Genomic DNA, 24786 nt, shown 5'->3' with positions numbered 1-24786 from the left:
TTATCTAGCTATGTCCCTTTATGAGAGTAACAATTGTGTTTAACCCAATGTTAATGATTATCTTTATTGGATAATAAGTATCTCTAATGGAAATCTCACTGTCCAAACAACTTAATCAGCCTTTTTTGATCAAATAATATTTTACAAAACAATAAAAAAGAGCCAACCTATATTTCCATCATCATATACTTGAACAGCTAAACCTAACTCAGAAAATCAACTGACACAATAATTTTAAAAAGCTCCAGAACATGAACTCAGAATATTGAGATGCTGTTTCTCTTAGTTCCTCATATAGGTAATATCATGTTTTGTCTTCTTTTCTAGTACTTGAGACAACTAAATGGGCAGTCTAAAGAGAGAAAATGCCTCTAAGGTAATTGACTCCATCCTTGGATTTTCCCAACAGCCTCAAATACAAAATACCTTCATCTTGGGACTGCTGTTTTTATACCTGGTCACAATACTTGAGTACAGCCTTATGATTGTGTTAGTGATGGGATTCTCGATTTCATACCCTCATGTAATTTTCTTGAGTAATTTATTGTCCCTTGACATATGTTACTCCACTACCGGGGAGCTGTATGTGTTGGCCCAATGACTCAGGGACTCCCCGCCATTTCCTATGCCAGCTGTTGTGCCCAGATAACTACATCCCACTTTCTGGGAGTGACAGTCTCCTCCTTGCTGCCATGGCTTATGACAGGTTTGTTGAAATTTCCAATCTCCTACATTATATCATCATTATGAACATTCAGGTTTGCATACAGTTGGCCATAGAAACCTAGGCTGGTGCCTTCTTAGTAATAGTTACACCAATTATTGCAATTACTGCTCATTATTGTGAATACAATATCATTAACCATTTTTCCTATGAGATTCAGGCCCTGCTGATGCTTGTCTGCTTAGACACCCATGCCAGCCTGATTCTGGGGCTGGTTATTAGTGTATTCATACTGCCCCTGCCCTTTAACTTTATTCTCATGCCCTACTTCCACATTGTGGATGCTATGCTGAAGATTCATTCTGTGGAGGCCAGGCTCAAAGCTTTCTCTATCTGTGGATCCCATCTAACTGTAGCCACCATATTTTATGGGAGAGTCATCTACATGAACTTGAAACTCAGTCAAAGGAATCTCAGGAAGACGGCAAATTTTTCTCAATATTTTATAGTGCAGTTACTCCCATGTTTACACCCTAAGAAATAAGGATGCAAAACGCATGCTTAGGTAGTTAGCCAAAATAAATGAAAAATCCTAATGGCTCTTTTTAAATCTCTCCAATGTGCAGGAAAAACAATGAAAATTTTGCCCATAAAATTTAACTTTATATATTTTTTTAAAATAACCACCACCAACAAACATCTTAGTGAACATTCAGTTTATGGTCACCACCAACAATTCATTAACAAGTTTACCATGAATTGTTAACATTTTTTTCAAACCACATTAACACCTAAACTCATGAATGTGCCCAAAATAGTTCAGAGAGAAAATAATTGTAGCTGTATTTTAAAAACAAATTCTACAGCCATACTAGCCTATCAGAGAGAAGTTCTTTTCTGGGGTATAAAACACAAGCTGTTTTGTGACCCAATATCTTTTTACTTGCCACACAAGGTGGATATAATTCATATATAAATCAAAAATTATACAATCATCGTATAGCATTTGCTCTTTATATCACATATTTAGTTGTCTTGGCCAATCTGAACCTAATGGAGAAAAGGTTCCATATTTAAGTAATAACATCTCATTGCAAAAGTATCTTTTTATATAAAGCACTTGATCCTTTAATGAGTGTTTTTAAATGTTATTCTAGTTTACACTTGCAATTCTTATTTTAAAGTAGTTTGAGTATTATACATATTAATAAATCTTTTTAACATTGTTTCTACAAATATTAAATTTCCATCATATCTATTTCTTTTAAAAATGTCTAAACTAAAATTTTTTTCTTCTGCCTTCTCCTATTTCTCTGCTTTCTCTTCCAGGATGTGCTTTACAAACCCCCTGGCCATTTCTACTCCTTCTCATACACATTCATGAGCTTTTGCATTTCTGCTCTACCTAGAGTCTCCATGGATAAGATTATTATTTTTTCCTTATTTCCAATTTAATAAAATGCATATTCACTTTCTATGGTAACATTTATTGTAGACTTTATATCACAGTTTATTGTTGATTCTTTTTCTCATGTTAACTTTGACTGACTCCATAATTCTTCTGTTATGCCACAGTATATTTAGAAGATAGTCATGTCTTCGAAAATTTTATTTCTTTCTACAGACTTCACTATGGTCACAACATTTTCTATCCTTGCTTTTTTCCAATAAGTCTTTTATTCCATAAGTAAATGGAGTTCAGGGCCAGGTGAAAGACTTCATCAACTACACATTGTACTTTTTTGGTAGTTCCATGTATATAATGGAAGTTATTTTGATTGTGAGCAATGTAGAAATTATTTTGATTGTAAGCTTGGATTTAAATCCACTATTTATTAGCTATGGAATCTTTGGCAAATTACTAAACTGCTCTGTGTGTCAAGTTTCCCATCCATAAAATGAAGATAATAGTACCTTTCTTATTGTGCTGTTGCAAGATTAAATTGATAATCTACATAAAGTTTTTAGAGCAGGCCGTGGCACATAGTTCAGATATGTTGAGATTTTCTTTAAAAGCTTCTAAACACTTCCATTCTTTCATTTCTTTCATCAATTCTCTTCATGCATCATCCTCTCCAGAGTATACAATAAGAAGCTTCACCAGCTCAAACTCTAATTTTAGAAATACTGTAATATCATATTTCTCCTTTGGCTCTCACTTTTATGACTTTACTTTTAATCTGGTTGACTCCTATTCCAGTTCCTCTGACCTATGCATGGTATATTTTAAGTAGAGACAGCCCCAAATTTAGGAATGAGTTATGTCCAAAAGTTAACTCATAAGTCATCAGGTTGGAACTCAGAGCACATTTTCCCCACTGGGACAGGGCAGCTACATTCCAAGGGCAGCTCACTAACACCTATTTAGGTCATCATTCTGTCACTAGTAATCCTAAAGGCCCTAGGAGAATTTCTTTAAAGTGTGTTTATTTGCAGATAAGTTTTGAGTCCCATTTGTATTCTAAAAACACAGGTACCGTTAGATGGCATTACTGTTTTAAAAAATGTACAATGAGGATCTGTGCATCCACCCTCATGCCTTGATGGTTATATAAGGAAATATGTGCAAGATATAAGAATGGGACTTTGGCTCCAGCTGGTTTGGCTCAGGGGATAGAGTGTTGGACTGCAGACTGGAAGGTCCCGGGTTCAATTCAGTCAAGGGCACATGCTCGGGTTGCCGGCTCAATCCCCAGTAGAGGATATTCAGGAGGCAGTTAATCAATGATACTCTCTCATCATTGATCTATATCTCTCCCTCTCCCTTCCTCTCTGATATCAATAAAAATATTTTTTTTAAAGAATGGGACTTCGGAGCTTCTCTAGAGACTACAAAAGTAATAACTTGCTTCTATGTATGGTTTACACACAATTCAGAGGACAGCTGATCCTCTCTTCATTTCTTTTTATGTTGTTTCCAATGTTAGATGACCTGTTAACACAATGCCTGGGCTCATTCAGTCAACAAACATTTACTCAATAGTTACTATATGTTAGGAATACAAATTGAAGTCATTTTCTGCCTCCAAAAGCCTCACATTTGAGTTGGGAAGTAAATAAGCACAGTAAAGTACTACAAATACTATGATACATATTTGTGTAAATTACAGAGATTACTTCTAACTGGGAAGTCAGGAAATATTCAATAGAAGATATTACAGCTTTAGTAGAGTCTTGAAAGAGAAGTACGATGTGAATAAGTGCAGAGGTACAAAACCCAACTTGGTGTACTTCCAGATACAGCCAACAATTTAGTTCCCACAGCAGAGGGTATGGTAAATATTTTAATAATATATAAGACTTGAAAAGAAAGCAGTAGGCCAGAGTATGTAGAGAATGTCATACTATACTAAGGAGCTTGCACTCTATAGGTCAACAAACTATGGCCTCAAGAGCGAAATCCAGCCCTTAATTTGTACAGCCCGTGAGTTAAGAATGGTTTTTAAGTTTTTAATGGATGTAGAAAAAAATCTAAGAAGACTATTTGACAAAGACTACGTGTGGCCTGCAAAACCTAAAATATTTTCAATCTGGCCTTTAACAGGAAAAAAAAATTACTGAACCCCGGTATAGGTGGTAAGTAATAATTGAAGATTTTTGAGCAGATTACTAACATATTTAAAATTGAGATTTTAAAAGCTCACTTTTAAACACAAGAAAATTTACTGAAGAAGTATAATATTGGATATAGGGTAAATTAGTGGGCTACTAACAATAATCTGAGACTTGATACAAACCTGAACTAAGGCTTTATCAATTGAGATTTTGGGGGAAAGTTGAGTCATCAGAATACCCTTTCCTTTTTCCTTTTTATATGTAATTTCATTCACATTCAATATGTATTTTCTCAGAAGCAGGGTCTTAACACAAATATAATAAGGGGCCTCAGAGGTCAAGTGATCTCATTCTCAAAATCATGCATTTCTTTCCTAACATTCAGCGAGCACAGAGAGAAATGGAGAAAGTAGAGTTAAAAGTCACATAGTTGTGTTTTATTCATATTTTTCATTCCCTGCTATGACTCAGAATAGCTTTGAGTGGCATATAAAATTGCATTTTGTTCAAACAAAATGTGTTTATTTAAAGATTTATAAATATCCTCTGGCTTATTGCATGATCTCTGAGTTCATTGATCACCTGCCACTTCTTTGGACATACTGTTGCAACTTATGCATCATGAATAGTGCCACAAAGAGCTTTAATAACATATTTCTAAAAATATTTTTAATAATGTCAGTAACTTAGTTTCTAAAGTTTTTTAAATAAAATATCATTACCCTTCCTTGTTTTAGCATATTGATTATTTCCTTTTTATCCCACATATCATAGAAACAAGCCCACAGATATAATCATTTTACAATATATACAAATATATGAAATCACTTTGCTATACACCTTAACTTTAATAAATTGGGGTGGGGGAAGAAACTCATAAATAAATGTTTTCTCAGACCATGCAAATAAGGCCTAGAATAATAATATCTAAAATTTTTCAAAGTATTTTCACAAATATTGTCTTGTTTGAACTTCACAACAATGTTAATTCACTTTACAGTTGAGCAATTCAAGGATCTGGAAGCTAAAAAGATTTGTCTAGGGTTGTATAATTGGTAAGTTGTAAAAGTAAAACTAATTTCTGACCCTATAGCTTGTAGATTTTCCATTGTGCTGCAACAGATTCAGTTTTTCTCATCAGAATCTTGTTTGTGATGCTCAATTACACTTGAGCTGTGAGATCTGTTGTTGAGTCGTGCTTTCATTTTCTGCTTGTTTTAGCAAATCCTTGTATTAGCCTATACCCTTTCCTGCATTAAAGCTTCACAAGGTATTTTCAAAACTGGCTTAAAATCACCTTAATCTATTGTATAATATTTCACACACGTGGTAATCTTCTTCTCTTCCTGCACATGAGAAAATGTCAATAGCTTTGTTTGCCTTTGCTTCTTTCCTATTTTACCCAGACTCTATCAGTCAATTACAGACATTTATCATTTGCTCTTTGATTTTCCCTATTTATCTTTTAATTTCTTTTTCTTTTTTTTCTTAATCCTCACCCAAGGATATTGTTTCCATTAATTTTTAGAGAGTGTGGAAGGGAAGGATGGAAGGAGAGAGACAGAGGGAGAGATAAGGATTGTTGCCTTCCCCATGTATCCTGACTTGAGCCAAGGATGGAACCTGCAAGGCAGGTACATGTCTTTGACCAGGAATCTAACCCTTGACCCTTCCATGCACAGACTGATGCTCTAACCACTGAGGAAAATAAGTATGGCTCTTTATTCTTTTTCTGTGTTCTCTATAAGTTTTTTTATAAAGTAAAAAATATGCTTTTCCCTTCAAAGAATTTGGCTCCATTTCTTTCCTTGAGAGCTTTCTTCAAATTATTTTTTATCTGTACCAATCCTCTCTGACAGCTTGAAATGAAAATTGGGCTTCTCTCCCCTTGACCATTCCTCATTTTTTTCAATTCCTTCTTTTATATGAATTTGTTCATCCTCCATTTACATCTGATAAATTTCCAAGCTTTTAAGAAATTAATTTCAGCTATTACCATTACATGAATAAAAAAAGTTTTTCTTCCATTTTATGTGTCAGACATCTACTCTTTCTTGCATATAAATTCTGTCAACCCTACTGGATCACTTTCCTTTTATGTAAGCATAATGCAAAGTGTTAGTATATGCTCCCAAGTAATCTTTCAAGTCTATAGTTTTGCACATAATTTTCTAAGTATTTAGCTTCACTGGTCAATTTCCAATTTTCTCTGGCCCTCTTCCTTTTTCTGAGATGTAATTGCAATATCCCTCTATTCCAAAACCACTCTATTTTATGAACAATGAAGAAAAGGCACCACATCTTTAATTTACAAACCCAAGCTGTTCTCCTCCTTAATTTACATCCTTGATCATGTCATTCAATTCAGGTCTCCTTTTTCAAAGGAAGATTTACATAATGATATTTTACAAAAAAATTCTCCTTTCTGTTGTAGTCTCTTCCTCCTTTTCAACAGCAAAAATCTCAAACAATGGACAAATACTACAAGTAAACAACAGTATGTTATAGATAGAAAGAAAGCAGATACATTATTTTTGTACAATAAGAAATGTGGATTATTTCTTTAAGAAGAATGTGAGGTATGCTTAGGAGCATAGATAAAATTTTAATAAGCAAAGTATGGTGTGGGATACGGTCATATTCCAAATGGTAAGAAAACCATATACACAAGTATATATTTTAGGTATATTTTCAGAATGACAAATTCCTTTTGGCTGAGAGATGGGATTCAAGTGTCATAAATCAGGAAAAGTAAGTTGGAGGCATGTTATAGAGCATATTATTGACATAAGAAGTTTAGATATTATTATATAGTAAAGAGTAAGCTATTAAAATTATAAAAATAAGATTAAAATAGACTCTCAAGTTACCAAAAGAGTACATGAATATGAATGAAAAATAAATCTAAAATGTTTTATTTGAGTGACTAGGAAGATAACAATACTCTTAACCAAAAAAAAAAAAAAAAAAAAAAAAAAGGAAAGAAGTAGACCTGATGGTTTTGGTTAAAGTGAAATGGGTTCAGCTTTGTATATAATTGAGCATAAGTTGCTTGAAAGCAATCCAAATCAAGTTGTTTATCAAAATCATAGATATATGCAGGTCTGGGAGACTAGAAATAGATATAAAGATGGAAAGTGTACCACATAGAAAATATACCTAAAATTATATGGATAAATGAAATGCTCAAAGAAAAAATAACAATTAAAAAACAGGATTATGCATGGAGAATACCTACACTTACTGGATAAGAAGAGAAAGAAGAAAAAAATGCATTGCATAGGAGTTAGAAGAACAATGCAGAAACTAAAATGTTATTAAAGCCAAACCAAAAAAGAATTTAGAAGTGGGTAATTGCCAATGCCAAATGTCATATTTAAGATGTTTTAGTGCACTAGCAGGTGCAGAAGCTAGATGATAGACAGAAAGTAGAGACATCAATTGTAGACTACTGTTCAGTGATGTTTGGTGATAAAGGAGGAATAAGAAATGGATAGCTCATTAATTTATCAGGGTTATGGGGAAAATATTCTTAGAATTGAAAAAAGCTCTATGTGGTTGTAGGCATAAGGAAAGGTGTTTGGTATTTGGTACAAAGCAGAATTAATGAGAGAGAGAGAGAGAGAGAGAGAGAGAGAGAGAGAGAGAGAGAGAGAGAGAGAGAGAGAGAGAGAGAGAGAAGGAGATTAGGATGCAAAGAATAGGGTAAAATTGGTAGCAATTGGTAGCATGGAAAGAGAGAACAGGTACTAAAGCTACAATAATATCATTGGAAAATGAAGAAGAGGTGAAAATCAGCTAACTATGCACATGCAGTACTTAGTTCTGGCAGAAAAGCTGGTGGAAGTTTCTTCCTCAAAGGCAGAAAATAAGTACAGGTTTAGATACAGGAAAGAGTTAAAGTTGAAAGGAGAGAAAAGAGCAAAAATTTCTTATTCCTCTTTGATCAATCTAAATCTCTATTATCCATTTCTTTATTCCTCTTACTTCTATGTCTTGGACTCCATCTTCAGGAATCCTGTAGTATTGATTTCTTGTGTGTTTGTCTCTTTCTTTCCTGCTCTGAAGATGTTTTATGTAGCAACCTTACATTGTCTTTTTTCCTTCAATATCCACTAATTTACCACTCTGGATTTTGCTGCCATTCCACTTTTACTGTTTTTCTTTAGTCCTTTCTCTATCCTTACCTAATATCTATTTTTATTCATTCCATCACATAAACCCAACATCCACACACATTAGTTCCTAAATCTCTAACTCCTTTTTTAATAGACCTTTCCTGATTATTGAAGAATATAGCTACTGATTACTGACTGCTGCCTCCCAATTACTCACCTGCCTGCCTTCCTGATTGCCCCTAACTGCTTCTGCCTGCCAGCCTTATTACCCCCTAACCACTCGCCTGCCAGTTTGATTGACGCCTAACTGCTCCCCTGCCACCATGATTGCCCCTAATTGCCCTCCCCTGCAGGCCTGGTCCCCCTAACTTCCCTCCCCTTCAGGCTTGGTCTCCCCCAATTGCCCTCCCTTACAGGCCTGGTCCCTCCCAACTGCCCTCCCCTGCTGGCCTGATCACCCACAACTGCAGGCCTGGTCCCTTCCAAATGCCCTACCCTGTTGTCTGTCTTGTGGTGGCCACATGGTATCCACATGCGGGCAGCCATCTTGTGTGTTGGAGTGATGCTCAATTTGCATATTACTCTTTTATTAGATAGGATGTCATCTATGAATATGTTATATTCATATTTTCTTAATCATGCCTCACACAACTACCTGAAAAAGTTCCAAATGAAAGAATCCCCTCAAATCCCATCACTTGAGGGGCTCATCCAAAAAAAAAAAATCCCAACAGGCAAGACCCTATAACTGCATCATGAGCAGCTGTCCCTGAAATGATATCTGCCAATTGGGTGGCTTCCAACAGAGAGTGCCCTTCAAATAACCTTTGGTATGTGGTTGTACCTTTAGTTACACCCTGTGAATGACAGAAATCCTTCCACATGGTGGCTGTCCTCAGATTGTAATAAAAATAGTTTACTGTTTTCTTCTAAACAAGTCCAATATGTTTCCTTTAATAGGAATAAAACGTTTGGGGTTCTTTCCTTAGGAATCTACTAGATTGTTGTTCAAAAGAATTATCTTTCCAGAACAAGGCTCAATTTTAAGTGATAACCTTTTTAGAGGTACAAAACAGTTAATGCATGAAAGAAGATCAAAATGTCAAGGATTTTCCAAAATTTCCCTTCAGCCTCAGATCTAAGGCACTAAATTAATGTGACCTCTGATAAGACATTATTAAGTGCTCTTGACTACGTTCTTAATCAGTCAAATATTATAGATTATCCTCTTGCCCAAGCTAAAACTTGGTTCAATGGCATTCTCCATGCTCTTATTTTCCCCATTGTACTGTGGAACAACTTGCAATTTCCACGATTTGAGGCAAAATAGGGTTGTGAGGAGAGGGAAGAAAAGTGGTCTATCAAGTACTGATCCTAACCGCATCTCTCCCTGAAATATCTACAAACCTGTTCTTACAGAGAAAAATTTTCACATAATGGAGACCTTTAAAACATGTTCAGAGTCTGCTTGGCTGTGATAGAAGGAGCAAGGAGTTTTAAATAACAAAACAGGAACACACGTTTCAATAAAAGCCAGCAGACATTCTGTTAGCCTGTAGATTTCAAGGATATTTATGACAGCAGCACCCAGTTATCTTACTATTTGAAGAACAGCATATGGAATATACAATAAAAATAATTGCCTTAGTAATTTTAATACATTCTGTAACCAATGACCGAAAAATAATCCAAAGGCTACTCTCAGGGGCAAGGACAGATAAACTATGGCAATGAGTGTCTCCACTCTAGTTATAAGAAGGGTTGTCCTGCTTTCCTGCAACCCTCAATGTTCCTTTGTCCTTGAGGCACATTAGGGTTAGACTATCACTGCCTAATATTCTTCCAGCACAGGTTATTTTATTTTATGTCCTGCTAGTATACAATGCAAAGAAACTGTGCATAGTGATGAATTTTAAGCATTTATGCACACTAGTAAACAAAACAACCTTATGTTTGTATTTCACTATAAAATGGGACCTTATGTGGCTTTTTTGCTATCCATATGATTATTTGTATATTTGTGTTTTTGCATGCATGTGCGTAAATAGCAAGTAACAAGCAAAAACAAGGCAGTGCCCTCTTGGAACTAAAGCATTTAGTTTCTACTGGGTATGATTTTATAATCACTCTGGACAGAATAATGTTGAAATTGCATAGCATTTTTACTCTAGAATCATCAAACATTTGCCAGCATCTTCCTAATCCATTGGCTTGAGTAGCTGGACCCCAGGAATCCAATTACCTGAATACTATAAAACTTACTTGTAAAGTTAGAATAAAATTGGTTGCTCTAATGTAACTAGATGGAACCAACTGGAATAGAAGGTTGTGTAAGGCTATACATGGAGGTTTCAGTGAGTATATCATTCAAACATAACTTTTGTTCAAATTTTAGGAGGTCATATATAATATTATTTAAGAAATACTAAAATATGACTGGAACCTTCAATAAAACAAAGGATGTGACACTGTAATTGAAATTATAATATTTGTTTCATCTTTAGCCTTTTGAGTACAGGAATTCACTGTGTGTCCACTTTAAAATCCAAATTGGAGAATAACTTGGTCCCCCAGAGTTTGTTCAGAAAGTCATAGATGAGGGAGTTCCATCTTCAGTCTTATATCATCATCACTTTTCAATTTCTAGTGATTGGTCAAAGTGTCTCCAGCATAGAATATTAAAAGGCAGTTAGATGAACCTATTTCGTAGTTGTTTTTATTTTTTATTTTTATTGACATGTCCCTTGTACTTTTAAAAACAATGCTGGGTAAATAGCTAAAAATAAATAACATGTGTTTACTGAGATGGCAACACTGGTAAATGAGCAAGTCTGAGGCAGAGAAGGATATGATAGATGAGGTTTTGAAATCAGATGAGAGTTTGGGGACAGTGGGTGGCAAAGAGAGTAAGGAAAATATTAGTTCCATTTTGGTAACAATTAATTTAAAGTGTCTGACAGGTATTCAAGTGGCTATATATTCAGTAACTTGTTGAATATCTATCTATACATATGAATCACAGAGAAAAGACCTGGAAATATAGGCGTGGGAATCTGCATACTAATGATAGTTGAAAGTATATGTCCCTTTTGGTTGGCTCCTTTTAAGTCTCTTCTCTTGCCCATGGTCCAGTGTGCTCTGCCTAAAAAGTTAGGCCACCATTGAGTGAATTCCTAATCAGTATTTAATCGTTTTCCTCATGACCTCTAACCCAACCCAGGTCCTAGTGGCACCATCTGATAAATCTCTCAGATGACTGATAAAATTCTCTGCATCCCACACTTCTGATACCTTCAGCTCTTAACTTACAGCAGCACAAGGGTGCCCTCCAGTGTTCAGGATGGTGCGTTCCAGGGCAAAGAAAAGAGTTAAGAACCTTTTCTTTTAAACAGCATCACTCTCACTTCTGGGGAAGTTCAGGAGCAACATGCAACTGTTAATTAAGAAGGGTTGTAGGTACTTTAAATCCTGATAGAACATGAAGAGAGTTAGGCAAGTTCCACTAATTAGGACATCGTCTTTAGTGTTATTTGTTGGATAGAATGAATAGGCACTGCACTTTAGGTTCTCAGTAAGTCTCAAGGAAAACCATAAGATGGAATAATCAGCCCTACTATTTTTTTAATATATTTTATTAATTTTTTACAGAGAGGAAGGGAGAGAGATAGAGAGTTAGAAACATCGATGAGAGAGAGTCGTCGATCAGCTGCCTCTTGCATACCTCTTATTGGGGATATGCCCGCAACCAAGGTACATGCCCTTGACCGGAATCAAACTCAGGACCCTTCAGTCCACAGGCTGACACTCTATCCACTGAGCCAAACCAGTTTTGGCAGTCCTACTATTTTTTAATAAATAATAAGCCTCAGAGTATCAATGCAGATGTGTAGAATGAGAGGAACAGAGAAACCCATGCCATGGGCCACATACTTGCCTCTGAATATGTACCAAAGCAAGGTTAAACACTTTATCCACAGGTACTACCTCCACCACTTTAAACTTCTTAGTATAATATCCAGGGTCCTAGGGTGAGAGTGGATGGTCCACCTTCCATCCTTACCTGCAAAGGGCAATGGGAAGGGTATTTCATGACATGGATTTCTGTGTGATACTCTCCGGCCTTTACACTGATAACCATGTTCCAAGGTCATCCTAGTTTAAATGTATACTCTTTTGGATAATCCATGTTGGGAGGGATAGAAATAATTGAATTGATATGCTCATGAGATAACATGTAAAAAAAATCAGTATTATCAGTGTGTTACTGCTCATACCCACTCTCGTATGTATTGCCTTTATAGATGGAGATACAAATGCCTCACTACATCCTAAGAAACCATGTTCTTTATCTTATTTTAAATTTCTGCCTTTAGTTCTAGTTATTCCCTCTATGGCCTTATACCATCTGCCACTTCTTTACTAGGATTCCAGACAAGTGTGTCACTTAGAAGAAGGCACTTTCCTTAATAAAGTAAAAATTGCATGCAAACATGATAATTCAAATGGTCCCATGGTTACATCAAGCACTTCAGTTATTCCTCTAAGCCTAAGGCCAAGTCCTTTTGATAACATATAGATAACAACTTGTGACAGAATTACATTAAGCTTCTGCACTAGTTTTATATAAGATGGAGAGTTCTGCAGCTAAATGTGGAGACAAAGAAGCAGGCCCAAAATGAAAGAACAATAGAAATCTCAAGGAAAAATTATAAATGGATGTATGCAATTTATCAGATATAGAGGTCAAAGTAAAACTTATGAGAATGCTCAAGAGCATGAAAATGGTCATATAAAACATAGAAAAGGACCAGTCAGAAATTATATATATATAATATCTGAAAAGAAAAATACACTGGAAAGAATAAAAAATAGGTTACATGGAATAGAGAATTGAAAAAGCAATTTGGAAGACAAAGTAGAAAAAAACACCAAGCAAAGCAGCAAAATGAATTTTTAAAAATGTAGTTCAAGGGACCTTTGGGACTGCATGAAGAGCAAAAACATTTGCATCTTAGGAATACCAGGAAAAAAAGATAGTGAGTTAAAAAATTTCCTAATCTTGTGAAGGGAAAAGACATACAAGTCCAGGCAGTTCAAAGAATCTTAAGCAAGATGAACCCAAAGAGGCCCATACCAATACACATCATAACTAAAGTGGCAACAGTTAACAATAAAGAATCTTAAAAGCCACAAGAGAAAGACAGTTAGATACCTGTAAGAAATCTCCCATAAGAATGTTAGCTGAGCCAAAACTGGTTTGGCTCAGTGGTAGAGCATTGGTCTGGGGACTGAAGGGTCCCGGGTTCGATTCCGGTCAAGGGCATGTACATTGGTTGCAGGCACATCCCCAATAGGGGGTGCGCAAGAGGCAGCTGGTTGATCTTTCTCTCTCATCAACATTTCTAGCTCTCTATCTCTTTCCCTTTCTCTCTGTAAAAAATCAATAAAATATATTTTAAAAAGGAATGTTAGCTGATTTCTCAATAGAAACATTTAAGTTCAGAAGTCATCCTATCTAATAAAATAGTAATATGCAAATTGAGCATCACTCCAACACAAAAGATAGTTGCCCCTATGTGGATACCAGATGGCCACCACAAGATAGCCAGCCGGGGAGGGCAGTTGGGGGCGATCAAGCCTGCAGGGGAGGGCAGTTAGGGGTAACCAGACCTGCAGTGGAGGGCAATTAGGGGCAATCAGCCTGGCAGGAAAGCAGTTAGGCATCAACCAAGCTGGCAGGGGAGTGGTTATGGGATGATCAGGCTGGCAGGCAGAAGGTGTTAGGGGCAATCAGGAAAGCAGGCAGTGAGCAGTTGGGAGGCAGCAGTCCTGAGAGGAATGTCTGACTGCCTGTTTAGGCCAAATCCTAGATTTGCATGAACTATTCAGTGATGAAAAGCAAATACCTACCATATAATCAAGACTACTTTACTCAGCAAGGCTATCGTTTAAAATTGAAAGAGAAATAATGAGCTTTCCAGACAAAAGAAGAAGAAGAACAACAACAACAACAACAAGAGGAACAAGAAGATGAACAAGAAGAGGAACAAGAAGAAAAACAAGAAGAAGAAGAAGAACAGGAAAAAACACAAAGCTAAAGGTGGCATTACCACCAAACCAACATTGCAAGAAATTTTAAAGGGAAAGTCTTCTTTAAGAATAAGAAGATAGAATAAAACAGAAGAACATAGATAAAAGAATAAAAAGGCAATAAATACGAACTTATCTTTAATAAGTTTAAATGTAAATAGTTTAAATGCTCCAATTCCAAGACAGAGGGTAGCTGAATAGATAAGAAAAACCCAATGTCTCCCAGCACCCCAGCCTCAGACTTGCCCCGCAGTTGCCCGCACCACTGGTTGCCTCAGCTCAGGACCCAGCAAGCCAGGGTATAGCCCACACAGTTTCTCTCCATATGAGCCTGGGTCCTTAGAGTCTCACCCAGAACTGGAGTTCAGAGTAGTTGGGAGCTTGTGTCTCCCTCCCAATTGAAAAAGACAACAGTATACCCAGCTGCCAGCCCCTTTCGAGTGTGTCTCCATACCTCCACACTTCACTTCTGCACCTCCTCTGGGACTTAATGTGCTTTTCTCTTTCCTTCTAGTTGTAGAATTTCTACTCAGCCAGCCTTCTCATGGTTCTGGGTGATATTGTCTTTTAGTTGTAGTTTTAATGTGGTTGTTCATGGCAGCAAGTTCAGGTGTTTACCTATGCCACCATCTTGGTTTTCTCTCCTCAGACTCATTAACTGTGACACTCAACCCCAACTATGATGTGCAAGTTGCTAAGCAGGTGCCAAAAACATGATGCTGAAATCATCCCAACAAGGTAGGTGTCTCCTGAGACATCCTTTGGATTTGCTGCTTATGAAGCTTATTGGATCTTGCACTAAAGTTGTCTGAAGCAGGCCACTCAGTGTGTTGGTCCTGGGGCCTCCATGGAGGGACTCTGGTGCAGGTCAATGCAAGATGCTGCCTGTGACTGACCCTGAACAACCTACATGGAGCTACAAGCAATCCACATCTGTGGCTGTCTTTACTGGGTTTGAGTGCATACAGGAAGAACCAAACTGTGCCCCAAGGCTGGAATTAAACCACCCCAATCATTGGAAATTGGTATTTTTGTATTGACAAACGTTTGGAACTCTACATTTGTCAATATATTCACTAACAGTCAATCATCAGCAGAAAATGTCCCCTCCTGCACTATTAATCCCAATGAGAACAGAATACCTACGCCAGATGAAAGGTTTGATTTCCTTTGCCACTATCACAAATCAGCATGCAATAATTCTGCCTTTCTGAATGTAGTTGATATTCCTGGTCTTATAAAAGGAGCTCACAATGGACAAGGTCTGGGAAATGCCTTTTTATCTCATATTAGTGCCCGTGATGGAATCGTTAATCTAACACATGCTTTTGAAAATGAGGCTATCATGCATGTTGAAGGAAGTATAGGTCCTATTCAAGATATAGAATAATACATGAAGGGTTTCAGCTTAAAGATTACTAAATGATTTGGCCCATTATAAATAAACTAGAAAATTAGTTGTAAAAGGGTGAGATTAAAAACTATAACCTGAAAATGGCATAATGTGTAAGGTTAAATCCTGGGTTATAGATAAAAAGGAACCTGTTCCCCCTATCCTAATTGGAATGAAAAAAAAAAAGATTAAAGTGCAGAAAAAAAACACACCACTTGTTTCTGACTTCAAAAGAAATTATATATTTGGTTAATCTTTATGAAAAGTACTACATTAAAAAGAAAAACAAATGGTTGATAAAAATTAAAGAGTGTGTGAACAGGTATGACCCAGGTGCCTTGGTCATTCCTTTTAGTGGGGGCCTTGGAACTCAAATTGCAAGAATTGAGTGCTGATAAGAGAAAGAAGTAAATATGACACAAAACACTTTACCAAAGATCATTAAGGCTTGGATTGCAGAACTGCAACTAGAATACCTGAGACCCTGAACACCAAAATTGCAGAACCACCCAATCCACTTCCAGTGGCCTTTTTCATACAAATGGGCTACCTTGGGTCATGGTGATGAGCTTCCCAAAAATTTTTTAAAGGTTTAAAAATCCCAAACAAGCAACGTTTTGCCTTGGTGTGCTCCTTCAACTTGCTATGCAGCCCCAATGTAGGCACCAGAGGTAGCCAACCTTGATTCACAGCTTAACCTTGCCCAGGCACCTCCAAGCTAAACACAAGTGGAAAGCATCTACAGATCACTGTGTAGCTCATACCGTGTGGCCCTAGGCCACTGAAGTGGATTGGGTGGGTCTGTAATTTTGGTGCTCAGGGAATCACCAGGGCAAGATGAATGGTGTGAATTAGGTTAATGAATACTCAGAAATGATGCCTGTATTGCTTGCAGTTAGGAGGAGGGAGGACTCGGCAAAGGAACAATGGCTTCTGCTGGCACTTTTGTCTGGGAGAAAGCTGCCCTTCCAAATCCTGCCCTAAAGCCAGACAGTTCAGTTCCTCCATGTATGAAACTTTTCAAGCTGCTGTCCCAGCACTGGAGCTCAGATTAAGTCCATTAGTGAGTAAGCACATGTGCAGGAAGCCTTCTATCTCACTCAGCCACAATTACTGCTGTTTTTTACAACCAGAAATTATTACTTCTATATTTTTATTGTGGTCATTACACAGTTGCATATATTTATTAAAAAAATCATAAACCTGTATGTTTAAAATAGGCACATTTGGTGTATATAAATTATATCTCAATAAAGTATATTTTTTAATTAGACAAAAGAATACCAAGAAATGCCCCCTCCTATTGTATAACAACAGCTCCACCTTTTCTTCATGATCAGAATAAATTTCCCCTGCCAGTTTACCAGTTTATAAGTGTTTCCTTGGGAGTAATGATATGAGCAGCCACAATTACACACACACACACACACACACACACACACACACACACACACACATCTAGTTCTCAGACCTGTACACTGTACCTTTTGTGGACAAACCTATTATGATCATTTATTTAGGGTTCTGGTAGGTGGGTCCCCATTCTTGGAAAAAAATATCTACAAGTGAGTCTTACAGATGTATGTTCAACTGGCCATTCCATCATTCTGAGCCCAGCAGTTTCTATGTAGCACAATATGTGATATTTCTAGTAGATCCCACAGTCATGTGCCCATTGTTACATCTCCTTTGTGGAGAAGCAATTCTCCTGATCTGGTGTAATATTATAAAAGACTAGGTGCCCAATGCACAAATCCGTGAACCTTGAAAGAAACTGTAGGCCACGAGGTTGTGGTTGGCATAGGAATGGGTCTCAGCCCATCCTCCATGCCACCACCTAACCCTCTCACTGCAGCCCCTGGTCCCGTCTGCCAGTAGCCCTGATCCAGCTGCTGCCGCTCCCACATGCTGATGGCTCAGAGCAATTGGGGCCAGCACCAGCAGTGGTGTGAGGAGTGCTGTCACCATCAGTGGGTGCAAGCGAAGGCTGCTATCCCGATTGTCCCTCAGGAGCAGGGAGAGGTGGAGAAAACCCCAGGAGTTATATGGGCTGGCAGCCACTGCTTACACTCACTGACTATGCCAAGAGATCGATCTAGACCTGCATCGGGCACCAGCAGCAGGTGTAAGCAGCACATGTGGTGCCGAGCAGGCCAGCACCAGCAATGGATGAGAGCAGTGGCTCCTGCGCCTGCAGTGGGTGTGAGTGGGCCCAGCACCGGCAGCAGGAGCAAGTGCTGGGCAGCACTGCAGCACGTAGAAGCAAAGAATTTTAAGTAACCACCAGAGGCTCGCTGGATGACAGTGACTGGTGCCCTTCCTTGATCTGGCGCCCCCACTCACCTTCTCCACAATGGCTGATGTCCGCTATTTCCAAGCCCTGGTGGTTAGTGCACGTCATATCGACCAGTTGTTCAGTTCTCCTGCCATTCTGTTGTTCCGCTGTTCGCTCTATTTGCATGTTAGCTTTTTATTATATAGGATCCCATGCTAGTGGGTGAAACACTCTGTAAGTCCTTGAATAGTGGTGCTAGCCGAGGCCTTTCAAGCAGGAAATGCAAATCAATACCCATAATATGCATCAATGCATTAATTCTAGTGAAAATTGTCTTTTCCAAAGATAAAGAAATTTAATGTTATTAACTTGTGCATGTATCTGGGTGGGCTTTTCTCAAAAAATGATGCCATATTAGAATATCTGCAGTGGCTCATGGTAATTTCTGATTAGACCTTTGAAGTGGCTTAATCTGCCTAGGTGAGTGAAAGCCAATGTTGTTGGACCCATGCATAGTGTCTATCCCTACTACAATGGCTTCACCATTCATGAGCCCATTATGCTAGATTAGGGTGGCCAGTGAGAGACTGACTTACTGAAAATTTTTTCTGTCAACTTTATTTCCTCTTTTGTAATGTTTTGTGATGTATGTTTTTGTAATGTATGTTCATGTGATGCAAAGAACTGCACTTCATAGATACATCTAAATTCCATTTCTTGCCCAGCCAGCATGGCTCAGTGGTTGATCATCTTCCTATGAAATGGGAGAACATGGTTGGATTCCAGGTTCGGGCATATACCTGGGTTGAGGGCTCAATCCCCATGGTGGGCATGCAGGAGGCAGCCAATCAATGATTCCCTCTCATCATGATACTTCTCTCTCTCTCTCATCCTCTCCCTTCCTCTCTGAAATCAAGAAAAATATATTGTAATAAATAAATACCATTTATCTTGTCCTTTGTTAATCTTCTGCTTCTGGAGTGCATGTATCTTAACAAAGTCTCAAAAATACTACTCATTTATTGTTCATCAGCTAATTTCAACATATTTTCATATATTGTATATACAATACAAATGTAATGTTTTGTGAAATGTCTAGATGCTCTATCTCAGTGCAGGATTATAAATGTATGTTGTTTACTATCCTAAGTGAATGCAAATTGTTTCTGATCCTCATTTCTGATAGGGACAAAATGAATGTTAAACACATAATTTACCATTTACCATGTGCTTCAGGTAATGTTAATCTGCTGAACAGAAGATACAATATTTGCCCCAGAAGCTGCAATTGAGGCTACTACTTGGTTGAATTTGTAGTAATCCATAGTCATACTTCATGTATTATTGTAGGAGCCTACTGGTGAATTAAATAGAGATATGATGAAAACAACTACCCTTGCACTTTTTAGGCCTTTAAGGTTGACATTATTCTCTGCCATTCCCCAGGAATACAATATTATTTTTTATTCAAATTTTAGTCTTGGAGCTGAGGTGGGGAAGGATCAAAGGTTTCCAATTAACCTCCATTGTGATAGCTCTTACCCTACAAAAAGACCAATGAGGTAATTCTTCCAACTATTATCTATGCCTATTTTTTCTCATGGTCATTCTAATAATACATTTAGAGACTGGGAAAATGATCACTGAGTAGGTCTGGGGCCAGTGGATTCACTGTGAATCAAACATAGAACAAGAGTTCTTCTAATACTTATTTCTCAATATGCTCCCAACTTAAAGTGCTACATGGAGGTATTTCAATTATCTTGAAATCAATACCAAGTCAGATCTTTTATCTACTAGTGTTTGAAGTATCCAGGTATTCAGTTTTCCACCTCTGTTTACAGATACCATAATAAAAAGTTGTAGGGTTCTTTGGAAAAAATTGTAAAAATCATTATAACAGTTTCTATGGTGTTTCATTATCCTTTCTCCTAGAAACTCCTCCTCTTCCATAAGTGTCTTCTGGTCTATAAACTGGCTCAAATCCAGAAACTTGGAAAGATTTTTGACTATTTATTGAGGTACTTCTGTACCCTCCTGATTACCTATTCATAGTTTCTTTTGATTATATAGATTTAGTAAGTGCCCTTGATGGCTGACTATCTTTCTTGCCCTCTATGGATACTGTGCCATATTACCCATATCTATAGATTTACAGAGGTCAGATTTGCACTCTAGCCTTGTTGCTCATTGTGATCATTTCATCTACCTTGTTTCTGACATTTAAACATCACCACTTCGCTTCTATTATTTAAAGATCCTAATACCCCAGAGCCCAGTTTCATAATAACATAATCTACCATATTTTTTTCTTCTATAAGATGCTACTTTTATCTAAAGTTGTTAAGACTGAAAATCGAGGTGCGTCTTATACAGAGTCAGCTGAAGAGGGAGCCATAGGGGTGCATAGCTGCCCATACCTTATCAAACAGGCTTCCTCCAATCATAAGCCTTATTGTTACTGATGTCAGCTAATGTCATAATTGGAGATGGAGGTAGAGAGTGACAGGGACGGGAGCATTCTGAGCCCATAAAGATGTCAAAAAATAAAAAGATAAATACCGATAAGCAATTGTGTTACTCTGCAAAATTCAAACAATGTAATCAGCTATGCAAAAGAGCATGGAAATAGAGTTGCAGAGAGACAATTTGGATCTCTCTCCACTGAGTGTATGATCAGACAATGGATAAAACAGGAAGAACAACTCCTTAAAATGCCAACAAAGAACAAGGCCTTATGAGGAAAATCAGCAAAATATTTAAAATATTGATTTCTTAATTTTGGGTTGGAAAAGTGGGGGGCATCTTATACATGGAGGCATCATGCCAGTTATTAATCTTGTGATAAGGAGAGGAGGTAAGGATAGATTCTAAAAGTGGGGGAACAGCTTGTCTTTCTGTGCTTGTTTACAAGCATCAGTATTTTACATGAAGAATTGGTCACTTCTGCAGACTCAAAATGTTCAGGGGATCTTGATATTCAGCATTTTTGTGTGTATATTAACCTTTTTATCCACATCTCATTTCTCAGGGTTTCACTCTTGAATAAGGTTTCTGACCTTGGCATAGCAGACTTGCCAGAACTGAGAATTCAACATTCTCTGCTTTGCTACTTTTATAATTAAGTACTGGGCCTGCTCTTCAGTTTTTGTCAGTCCTCAGGCTGAATTAGATGAATATTTTAATATGCTGCTGAGGAGGATCTCTGGCTTGGACACTTAGCCTTTAATTAGTGCTTGATCATGTTCAGCTTTCCAACATCTTTCTCAAAAGTATAAATAACCCCAATAATAATCATCCAATTTCTTAATATTTTAAAACATGTTAATTTATTTTAGAGAGAGAGAGAGAGAAAGGGAGAGGGAAAAAGATTAACTGCCTCTTGCATGCTCCCCCATTGGGTGTGAAATCCACATGCCAAGTATGTGCCCTGACCAGGAATTGAACCGACTTTTCAGAGCATGGGACGATGCTCAACCAACTGAGCCACACCAGCCATGGCTCTTGGTCTTTATATGAACTATTTCCCCCATATCTCTCCAATATTAAAGATGCTGTACCTATTAGTATGTGCCTTGTGTTTATATTCCATCCCAGTTTACCACCACTAAAATTTTTAACAAATGCATGATATAGGCTATCAATGTTCCCATCAGTGATGGGTTCTTTGTCAGAAGGTCAGCAAGCGTAAGGCTGAAAACCCCATTTTAGTGCTGCTTACCATGACTATTCCCAGAACTAACTACCACAAGATGGGTTTCCTAGAGTACAGATGCTGAAAAGGTAATATAAGTGTAGTATGTATATTGGGGAATGTTCTTAGCAACAATTATGAAGGAGTAGGGGAAGCAGGACTGAGGAGTGAGAAAAGCTGAACTGTGTTGCAATCACAATGAAGAACTCAGTCAACACTATAGGGAACTCTAGATCTGGGATGGACTTAAAAAATTGACACACATTGAGGCAAGGAGTCTATATACTTCTACTTCACCAGTCAATGGATATAGGCGGCTCCTGGAGTGGAAGTCATAAATTAGAACAGGTAGCTCCATTTGTCTAAAAACAATTTTTGTGGAGGAATTCATATATGAGCTATCAACATGCAAGCGTACTGGAATCTGGGATAAGTGCCTTGATCCTGAAAAGGCAAAAAATAACACATACAGCATTCAGTACAGTGTACATGTATTAATATAACAACCTGCTTAATTCCTTCTTAAGCACTCCTTTCCACAACTTTCACCTTTATACATTCCTCTAGCATCATATCCTATTCTAATTTTTTATTTATGAGTTCACTTTAACTGCTTCCATATCATATCTGAGATATTCCTGATTAATTTGGAGCCATGGAGAGGGTGTCTACCACATTATCCTAAGAAAACTTAGGAGGATAGACAGTAACAACTTCAAGTTTACCTAAGTTACCCAAGATAGGTGTCTTCCAAAGCCCTACCTTAGCAAGTACTCCATATGAGTTTGGAGTGAATCCAGCAGAGTCCCTGTCCAGAGGACCCAGTATGTTTACGTAGTAGAGTTTGGAGACTTGTCTGGTTCTAATGAGATATCTCAGTGAAGAGTATAAACTATGGTCGATGAGGGAAGCTGGAAGTCAGAGCCAGAAAAGTAGCACCTATCATTGAGGTGTAAGGCAAGGTCTTAAACATGAAAAAAAATAACCAAGGCAATAGTTTATTTGGATTTTTTTTGTTTTACAAAGAACAGCATGAGGAAGCTGTGGTCAAAAGGGCAGAACACTTAATCAAGAATCAAAAAAAAAAACTATCTAGAGAAATTTAACTCTGTCACTATTAATCATATCACGTAGCCTAATGGAAACTCACATTTTTCTCATATCTAAGGTGAGACAATGAATATAGTACCCATTTTAAGTAATTGTTGTTGGGATTTAATGAATTAGCAAATAGGGCAGTGTTTGGTTTCACAATAGAATCTGCTTTTACACAGATCTATTGTATAAGATGCTACTCCTAAGCACCATAGGCCATCTATAAAAGGAGCATTTTATTTTTTTATTCTTTATTGTTTAAAATATTATAAATATCTAATTTTTCCCCCATTAACCTCTACCTGGCCACTCCCACCTCCCAGCACATGCCCTACCCCCGCTACTGTCTGCCCATTGGTTATACTCATGTGCATGCATGCAAGTCCTTTGATTGATCTTACACCCACTTACACCTTATCCTCCCTTCCCTCTGAGGATTGATAGTTTATTCCATGCTTCCAGTGGGATTGGGCCTAAACAGGTAGTAGGACATCCTTCGAGGGGTCCCAGATTGAATAGGGTGCAGGCTACCCCCCCCATGCACGAATTTCATGCACCAGGCCTCTAGTATATATATAAACATAAACAAATAAGCTAACCTCCTTGCTCACTAAGCCTTTATTGCTCCCACTGCTTCTTAACAGTCTGTGGCTCCTCTACTGCTTACTTTTTCTAGTTTATAAACAAATTTACCCTGATTTCCAGTTCACAATCTTCCTGCTTTATGTCTGTATTCTGACTAGTGTTCTCTTTCAATTCAGAGGGGACAGGCCATTTCAAAAAAAGAGACCTGCCCTTTGGTCTTTTCCATGCCCTCAACTATTCTAGTATAAAAGAACAGTAAATGTATGCCTTCTTCTGGAAGAAGAGTGGAATTAGTCACAGACACAATTCTAATACAATCCCCAGACACAACCATGTACATGACCTTAGCTGGTCTCACTGCAAGCGTCTCCATGGAAACCAGAAAAAGTATGCATTTTGGGCAGCCTGAGGTCATGTCCCTGTGGCACATATATTTTCTACATTGAGTGATTCAGGTGAAAGTGACTCAAGTAACAGTGATGTAGGCTAAGTCCTAGATGGCCTGCTTCTCCCTAGCCAACCATCAAAGGTCGCCCTGAGGTTTCTCAATTTGCCATACTACTACCAACTGACAGAGTATTATCACAAACTTTCTTATGCTCACTATCCAAATAGCTACTACTCAAAGAGAAACAAGCTTTGAGAATTGATGGTCTATTTTCTTCATCACCCAAGCATGAAATGCACTGACCCATTCATCCATTTATAATTTGAACCATTTTGTGCTAAAATAATCTTCATAATTGTACACTGTTGATTGCACTTGCCTCTCCCTTATGTAAACATCATTCAGATTAAATTTATGAGTGTTGTAGATAGAGCCACTGTTGAGGTGATGATAACATACGGTTGTTCATCATTTTGGTCACCCTTACAAGAAGATCAACCAGCAACTATGTATAGAAAAGACTCTATTGTAGCCGAAACCGGTTTGGCTCAGTGGATAGAGCGTCAGCCTGTAGACTGAAAGGTCCTAGGTTCCATTCCAGTCAGGGGCATGTACCTTAGTTGCGGGCACATCCCCAGTCGGGGGTGTGCAGGAGGCAGCTGATCGATGATTCTCTCTCATCTATGTTTCTAGCTCTCTAACCCTCTCTCTTCCTCTCTGTAAAAAATCAATAAAATATATTTTTTTTTAAAGAAAGAAAAACTTAAAAAAAAAAAACTCTATTGTAAAACGCCCAGAACCCAAAGGTGATACTGTAGCACCTCTCTTATCCACAGAGACCAGGAAAGACTATATTAGAAGGGTAAGAGGAACAGTTTCACTTTAACTACATCACCCTTCCCCCATGCCTTGCACATTGCTGCACTGAG

At 37.7% G+C, this 24786-nt stretch overlaps 1 long non-coding RNA gene and 1 pseudogene across 2 annotated transcripts in view; both read left to right on the top strand.

Annotated features, from left to right (window-relative positions):
• The first annotated feature begins 329 nt into the window (after nt 1-329).
• Nucleotides 330-24786, top strand: part of LOC311615347 — a 93552-nt gene continuing 69095 nt past the window's right edge. The window contains exons 1-2 of the long non-coding RNA XR_014793763.1: nt 330-376; nt 15077-15165. This is a non-coding gene — a long non-coding RNA (uncharacterized lncRNA). The remainder of the gene's footprint in view (nt 377-15076; nt 15166-24786) is intronic.
• LOC311615401 (obg-like ATPase 1) lies at nt 15306-16308 on the top strand (annotated as a pseudogene). The gene is made up of 2 exons: nt 15306-15314; nt 15419-16308. The product of its transcript is annotated as an obg-like ATPase 1 (transcript).

The sequence above is a fragment of the Pipistrellus hanaki genome (assembly GCF_964339955.1).
Source record: "Pipistrellus hanaki genome assembly, chromosome: X".
Lineage (NCBI taxonomy): Eukaryota > Metazoa > Chordata > Mammalia > Chiroptera > Vespertilionidae > Pipistrellus > Pipistrellus hanaki.
This window is presented reverse-complemented; position numbering and strand designations above follow the sequence as displayed.